The 5876-nt window shown below is 61.0% G+C and overlaps 2 long non-coding RNA genes across 3 annotated transcripts in view; one reads left to right on the top strand and one right to left on the bottom strand.

Moving 5' to 3' along the window:
* Positions 1–648: 648 nt before the first annotated feature.
* Positions 649–1868, bottom strand: LOC135329758 (uncharacterized). Its single transcript, XR_010391390.1, has 2 exons — positions 1811–1868; positions 649–816 (listed from the first exon to the last, which is right to left on the bottom strand). It is a non-coding gene; the product is annotated as an uncharacterized LOC135329758 (long non-coding RNA).
* LOC112984388 (uncharacterized) overlaps positions 1857–5876 on the top strand; it is a 165032-nt gene continuing 161012 nt past the window's right edge. For both annotated transcript variants that reach the window (XR_003259465.2, XR_010391389.1), the window contains exon 1: positions 1857–4205. This is a non-coding gene — a long non-coding RNA (uncharacterized LOC112984388). The remainder of the gene's footprint in view (positions 4206–5876) is intronic.

The raw sequence follows: 5876 nt of genomic DNA, 5'->3' as shown, positions 1-5876 counted from the left end.
GCAGCGCGTGTTCGGAAAGCGCCAGGGCGCCGAGCCGGTGCTGCGCTGCGGCGGAGGCGGCTGGAGCGAAGCGCTGAGGCGGCTGTGCGAGCCCGAGGGCTGCGCCTGCCGCGGGAAGGGGCGAGCCCAGCCCGCCGCCGTTACCCGCTTCTTAAAATTTCCGTCTTTAAAAGAAAGTTCGAGGCTTCTTCTACGGAGTTTGGACGGCGTGTGCAGCAGAGCCATTTCGCCGGATTCCCCTCCGTTCCTAAATACTCTGTGGATTTATTGCCTTTAAAATATGATTTAGGTTCAATATAACCACTGTGCCCACAGTATGGATTTTTATAACTACATTTCTTTAAAAATGAAATTCATGTCAGATTATGCTGTTAAGGGAATCGACCTTGATAGCTTGCTATAATAAAACTATATCAGCTTGTAATAAATGCGGATTATAGCAAAGCAAGCTCCAGAATTAAAATTCCCTGAATCAATATATGAAAATCTGTAGGAAACATCTCTAATCGTATTAAGTTCATCTTTATAGCATTTCCTATCTGCTAATCTAGTGCAAAAACAACTCTGTGTTGGAGGAATTTATTTTCTTCTATTCAACGTGGCTCCCGTAATAGGTTTTGATAGTATAATGCAGTGGGGATAACAATATTAAATTCAGTTATATGTTTATTTCTTTTTAATTCAGGGGGAAAACAGGCAGTGAATGCCGTGTCCTGATTTCCTTTAAACTTTTCTGTACGAGTCGCTGCGCTCAGCCGTTGCGGTGCTGAGGAGGTCGGGGGCAGTTTGGGAGCAGACCACAACTTTTAACAATATCTGCCTCGTAGCACAAAAAAAAGAAAAAAAGGAGGAAACTGTGTGAAAACTCCGGCAAATCCGCGGCCGTTTGATCACGTTCCCGCTCACGGCCCTGCTGCTGCGGGCGCTCCGCAGCGCTGCGGCGCCGCGACTTGGCACCCCCCCCCCCCCGCTCCGCTCCGCGCTGCTCCGCGCCGCCCCTTGCGCGTCTTCGGGGGCTCCTCGCCGGGCACCACCGCGCCTCCCTGGCCGCGTTTGTAGAGCCGGCGAGGTTATGTTGTTATCCCAGGCTCCTGTCTGGGGTCATCGCGATAGATTTTTAATCAGCGGCGCAATCGATGCCGCTGCTCCGGCGCGGGGCGGGGGGCGCTGGGAGGCGAGAAATTTATGGGGGCGAATGAATCCGGGTCAGGGCGAGGATGAAGGATGGCTCGTTACTGGGGACGGAGCGGACAGGAAGCGCGGCCGGACCGCGGGGCTGCAGGAGGCAGCGGCGGAGACGCGGCCCTTGGCCGGGAGGTCCAGAACGGGGACGGCACGGGGCAGCCGGGGCGGGCGAGCAGCGCGGAGGAGCCTCCGCGGCGGGCGGGGGGCTCCGCGCGGGCTGCGCGGCGGCGCCGGGCCGGGGCCGGGGGCTCTCGGGGCCGGTGCTGCCGGGAAGCGGCCGGGCCGGGCCGGGCCGGGCGGGCGGCGCCGCGGAGGGGCCGGGGGCGGCGGCGCAGGGCCCCGCGGCCGGGCCGACACGTGTCCTCGGGCCGGGACCTGTCACAGCGGGGAGGGCTGCTCCTGATTTATGGCCCCCCACACACCCCCGCCGCCTCGCCTCGCCTCGCCTCGCCTCGCCTCCTCCCCGCCCGCCCCGCGCGGGGACCGGCCCTTCCTGCGCCGCGCCGGGGCCGCCGAGCGCCGCTCGCCGGGGCCGGGCCGGGCCGGTCCCCCCGCGGGCCCCGCCGCGGCCGGGGCGGCTGCTCGGTGGAGCCGCGGCGCAGCCGGAGCCCGGGCAGCCTCTTACCTGGCCGCGGCAGCGCCGGTCCCGGGCGGCGGCGGGAGCTGCCCCGCTGGGGGCTGCGGGCCCCGGCAGCCGCCGCGCTCCCCCCGCCCGGGGCGGGCAAAAGGCTGGGACCCGGAGCCGAGGCGCCGAGGGAGGGCATCGGCAAACGGGGGGACGCGGGAAAGAGCCGCAGTTAAAAAAGAGTTAAAAAAATAGAAGGAAAGATCAAAGGGCTGGGAAAAAGACTCTTCAAATTACACGTTTGAAGCTTTTCCATAATTCCAAGGCGACAGATAGATAACAAGCTGCACATTCCTTATCACATATGGAATCAATCCGAAAGGAGTCTCTTGATCAGAATCTGTTAATTGCAGTGACATATGATTTGGAAAGAAAACACAATTAATGACCCTTCATGTTAAGGCTTTGGGAAGAGGCCACTGACAGTCTGCGCTCTGCAGCCGACGTCAACTTTCCTCCTCGCTGGCGAACTCTTAGGGGAGACGTCGCCCGCGCCCGGCGGCTGCCTGGCCTCCCCCCGCCGCAGCTCTCCCTCGGCGGCGGAGAGGGGACGGGACGGCAGCGTGCGCGCGTTTCCTTGCGGGTTTGGGGAGCTAAAATGATTTAGTGCCTTGCCTGTAAGTCTAATGACCTAAGGTGAGAAAAAATACTTCATCTTTTATTATTACCATTTGTGGTGACCGTTAGCAGGAAACAGCAGAACCCGTTTGAAATGGTAAATATATGTATCCATTTAAAAGCCATTACTGCAGAGATTTTCCCAAAGCGAAATAACGCAAATCTCCCCACTGACATTTGCTAGCGCCCTCTGTCCACGGCAGCTGCCTGGCCGCCTCCGCCGCCGCCGCCGCCAGCGCCGAGGCACCACGGTGTGTTTCCGTGCGCGGGGGCCGTGTCCCCCAAGTGCGCGTTCCTGCGCGTTCCTGCGCGTTCCTGCGTGTGTGTACGTGCGTGTGTGCGTGTGCAAGCAGGAGTGTGCATCGCAAACCTGTGGGCGCGCCACGCGTCCTGCAGTATTATGAAAGGAGGGAGCAACATTTCTAAAAGCTTTACTCTGTCGTTAAAAGGTAATGGCTTTGTTTTAGAAGAGAGAGGGAGAAAGATGGAGAGAGAGAGAGAGGGGGGTTCATTTGAAGGTTATAAAGCATACACTTTAATAGGATCGAAGTGAAATTAGTTAATAAGAAAATGCTGGCCAGAAGCTCTCTGGGCTTTTAAGTGCTCTCCAGGCCATTTAGGGAAATTGAATAAGAACAGACTCAGTTACCTGTAGACCCAACTATTATCTCCAGTTCTGCACAGAGGCGAGAAGGGAAAAGCAGTGCCTGGGAGACCTCAGTGCTGCACACCTCCTGCCAGCCTGTTTCCCCGGGGAGTAATGTCCCCCTTCTGCTCACGGCAGCGGTCCCTCCTCCTCCTCCTCCTCCTCCCCCAGCCCCCGGCCTGCGCCGTTCGCCGCGAGGGGGTCGGCGGCGGCAGGGCCCGGGCAGGGCCGCCCGCCCGCGGGGCTTTCGGCTGCGGCCGCGCCGCGCTGTTCCCACCGTTGCGGCGCTTCGCTGCTCCGCGCTCGGCGCGCTGCCAGCAGGGCAGTGTGTTGGGTTACCCGACTGCCGACCGGCGACCCCGCTCGCTCTCCCTAAACTTTACAGTGTTTGGAGGTGTTAATAAAACCTTTCCTTTGGTAAATCGTTCATTAGAAACCCCACCGAAACCTGGACAGGCTTCAGAAAAAACAGCGCTCAGGAATGAGACGTTGGGAGAAGGCTTTTGTCCAAAAAATGCACAATTGCTGTGAATCTTAGGAAACATTAATCTTTATAGGAATTTGTGATTCATATCTGTGGTTTGACCGTTTAGGTGATTTATAATCTGTTAGTGCAATTCACTAATTTTATGCCAATGTATTTTATGCGCGCTGCTAGACTTTCCGCAGTCCTCCGGAGTGAGCGCCTTCGGGGCACTGCGCGTGTAAACGCGGCTGCTTGGCTCCGGCGGGCAGCGGGGGGGTCGCTCGGCGCTGCTCCCCTCGCCCCTCCCGGCCCGTCCCACGCGTGGGAGCCGCGGCGGGCTCAGCCCGCCCGTTCGCGCCCCCCCGGCGGCGAGGGGGCGATTCCCCGACCTCCCGCCGGTCGCGCGGAAAGCCCGCGGGCGCGGACAGCTCCGCGGCGTTTGCAGCTCGCTTTGGTAGCTGGAGGGGGAAAAACGAGAAAAGAGAAGCAGCAGCAGCTGCGCCGAAGATAACGCTGCGCGGGGTCTAATCTCGTGACACAATCATTAATTACTATTGTATTAATTACTATTTTTCCGAAACAGCCCCTGCCCGGAAGAGCTCCCAGCCCACGTCTGCTGTGTAATGACACTCCGGTTCAGAAACGATTCCTCCTTTAGCTCCTAGGTAACGTTTACAAATGGCAACACCTCCAGTATCAAAGCCCGTAATCTTGCAGCCTGAGATTTTCTGTCCCATCGGCCTGGGAAGGATGATTTTGATGCCGATAAGATGCATTTAAATATCAAAGTCTTTGTTCATGTACATATTCCGCTTAAACTTTTAGAGTGCGATTGCCTAACTGCTTTATTTGCTCTTCATCCCATAGATGCTGCCTTATATCAGTAACAAACAAGCATTGATTTTATGGTAAAGTCACTTTGGGATGGGAATGAGTAACTCCAGGCAGTGCTATCACTGTATTACATGGAAATGGCCCAGGTAACAAGATGAACATTGATTCAGCATTATGTTTGATCAATAATGAAATAAGTAACTTCAGGGCCAAATTAAAATGCAAGCTGGCTTAACGCTGCCAGCTCCTGGGCTAAGTGACAAGGCTAATTCAGCAGGGAAATGGCAATATTTGCATTAGAGGCTGCATCTGTTGTTTGGTGGAGGAGGCTGCATCTGCAACAGCGTCGGGTGAAACGACTGCAGCGAGCGGCTGGGCACGGGCTGCGGCTGCGGCCGAGTCTGCGGGCGGCGCCCGCACCCGCGCAGCTCCCGCACCCGCGCAGCTCCCGCCCCGCCGGCCCCCCCGCTTCTGGCCGGCCCCGGTGACCGACACAGCTCGTCGAGGCCGGGGCCAGACCCCCTGCTCTGCTTCGCGGAGGGTGCTGGCACGCGGCAAAGGACATCTGCTTGCAGAAAGTGCAGGGCGCCGGGTGCCCCCGCCCCCCGCTCTCGCAGCCCCCTCGGGGGCGAGCGGGGGAGGGGGGTGATGCAGGGGCTGGGGGGGGCACGGCCGCGGCTCCCCGCGCCGGCGGCCTCTGCGCGGCCGGGCTGCCCTTCCCTGCGCGGCTGGTGTCACGGCGCTGCCGCCCTTCCCGCAGCGATCTCCGGCCGGGACTGTCGCCTCCGACTGGGGAGCGCAGGCACCGGGACACGGGGCGAGCTACCCAGCACGAGACCTCGGCGAGGAAGAGGACGGAGGGGGGAAGCAGATGCGGGCCGCGGGGGGGCGGGGGGGGCGCGGCAGGGGGCGGCGGGCGCGCACAGAAAGGCTTGGTGCGACGTGAGCTAAGGGAACCCAGAGCAGCCTGCGTGCAGCCTGAGCGGCACCTTTTATTTTTTTTTTTAGTGTTATTTTTTCAGACGTTTTTGAAACATTTCCGGGAGTGAGTGTGAAAAAAGGAAGAGCTTCCCCGAAGCGCGCAGGGAACCGCGCTCGCTTGAGCCCCCGAGCGGAGGGTGCCCGAGCCGCGAGCGCGGAGCCCCCGCGCAGAGAGCACCCCGCCGGCGAAGCAGCGCCGCCCCGGCTGCCCGGGCGGGGACCCACATGGGGGGGCCGGGGGGGTCACGCCGGCCTCCCGCCGCGGCGGGTTTCCGCCCCGGCCTGGCCCCGCTCCGGCCCGCGCAGCGCGGCGCAGCCCCGAGGCCCCGGTGCGGAGCGCGGCGGCGGCCGCTCGCCTTCCCCAGCCCCGGGGCGGCAGGACGCGGCGCGGATGCGGGCGCGCAGCAGCGCGGTGCCCCGCGGCCGAGCCGCCGCCGCCCGGGGCAGGTCTCGGGCGAGCGAGCGGCTTCGGGGGCAGAGAAAACAAGCCGGTGTCGGCGGCCGGACCCGCTGTGGCCGGC

The sequence above is a fragment of the Dromaius novaehollandiae genome, chromosome 13, assembly GCF_036370855.1.
Source record: "Dromaius novaehollandiae isolate bDroNov1 chromosome 13, bDroNov1.hap1, whole genome shotgun sequence".
In the NCBI taxonomy this organism is placed as follows: domain Eukaryota; kingdom Metazoa; phylum Chordata; class Aves; order Casuariiformes; family Dromaiidae; genus Dromaius; species Dromaius novaehollandiae.
Note: the sequence above shows the minus strand (reverse complement) of the source record. Positions and strands in the feature narration are given on the sequence as shown.